Genomic DNA, 1,790 nt, shown 5'->3' on the forward strand with positions numbered 1-1,790 from the left:
CAAAAACAAACAAACAAACCAATTATCCAAGTAACCAAAATATTTACCATCACTACTTTTATTGATGTGACTGCATACAATGGTATACATACAATCGGCTTGTACGTCACTCACAAGTGTGACCTCGTAGCAATTTGTGGTACCTGTTATTCACGTGTAATTTGTCTAAATAGTAAAGTAGCTTTTACTTAATATATTACTTTAGTACGTTACAATCTACAAACATAACTACTCTTACTTAGGATAAGATTGTTTCAGTAAAAATAGTTAGGGCAAGTTTATATTAATTATTCTTTATCAGCTCAAAAAATTTGATCACTAAATAACACTATCTGTTAGGGCAAGATTGCTTTATTCGAACAAGAAATGTTGACTGCTAACTAACTTGCTCATATCTGTGTTTCTTGGAAATTGCTTGACAGGGACTAAAAACAGTATGTAATACCATTAAGTTGTTAACGTCTTTAACATAAACAAGAAGTTTCCTGTTTAATTATGACTAGACCAAGCTAGATAGGAAGCACTGAAAAGGGAAACACAAAGGACTGATTAGCATCACATGCTACTTAAACACTACCTAGTACAATAAGCTTTAAGATGCTTGATTGTTTTATTTTTCAAATATGCTTGTGCGTATTTACAATTTCTTGTAGCCTGTACTCTAAAATGTAAATGTATTAATAATTTTAATGTGTTCTTTCTAAACTTCTGTTCGTTACAACAAAAACTTCCTCCAAAGGTTATGATGTTTTTTTTTATGCTTATAAAATTAATTATTTATTAAGTTTTTTTCATACTGATGAAAAGAATAGAAAACGTTTGTAATTAAAGATTTTTCCATGATACTCTTACTTGAGTATTTCTGATCATACTTTGATTTATACCTTATTAATCATTTTAATCAGTACAAAGAGCTTATCTAGTGTAGCATCGGAAGATTTCTTGCCAAATAGTAAGCATGGTACTGTATTTGTTTATCATACATAACTTAAGGACAATTATTTTTAACAAAGAATCAGTTGATTTAGTTTTAGTAAAGTAGTTTCATGGCATTAGTGTTACTTTCAGCTTGTTCAGGTTTTATACTACATTGTGTATATGATAAATTTTGATTTACAACAACTTAGGGTTCAAAAACTAACTTAAGTCCTGAATTGCTCTACCTGAACACATTAATAGTTGGTTGGAAAATGGTTGTAGAAAAGGCTTGAAAGTAGGAGATTAATCCCGAGTAAGAATAATTGATAATCAAATTCCACTTATTGTCCAGCTCTAGTGTTAAATTAACACCTATGTGATATCACTAGCCATACTCATGCAGAAGTCAATTTAAAAGTAGTGCCATTTTTAGTTGACTTTTGCATACAGTCAAAGTTTTAAAAATTTATATCATTAATTAGACTTTCTGTACAGTCAAAGTTTAACATCACCAGTCAGAGCTACAGTAAAGTAAAACTTCAAAAGTAATGTATTTAAGCTCTAGAAATCAAAACCTCGAAACTGTATGTATATAAATGGTGTTTTTATTTGTTTTTTCTCACCATAATGAATCTGTATTTATATAGAATTTAAAAAATATGTCGCATTAACTTCTATACTATTATTTTGCTTGTTTGTATGTACGACCGTTATGCTTTCTGACCGAGAACCTGCTGCATAAGCATGCGTAGTTAGAATGTTTCCCCAAGAAAATCCGCGCATGCGCATTATTCACTCGACGACAAAGAGTCTGCAAAGCTCAGTGATCAAGTCGCTACTATTGCTCTATGAAACAAGAAGTAATAACAAAA

Source organism: Limulus polyphemus, unplaced genomic scaffold (genome assembly GCF_000517525.1).
Source record: "Limulus polyphemus unplaced genomic scaffold, Limulus_polyphemus-2.1.2 Scaffold5581, whole genome shotgun sequence".
In the NCBI taxonomy this organism is placed as follows: Eukaryota; Metazoa; Arthropoda; class Merostomata; order Xiphosura; family Limulidae; genus Limulus; species Limulus polyphemus.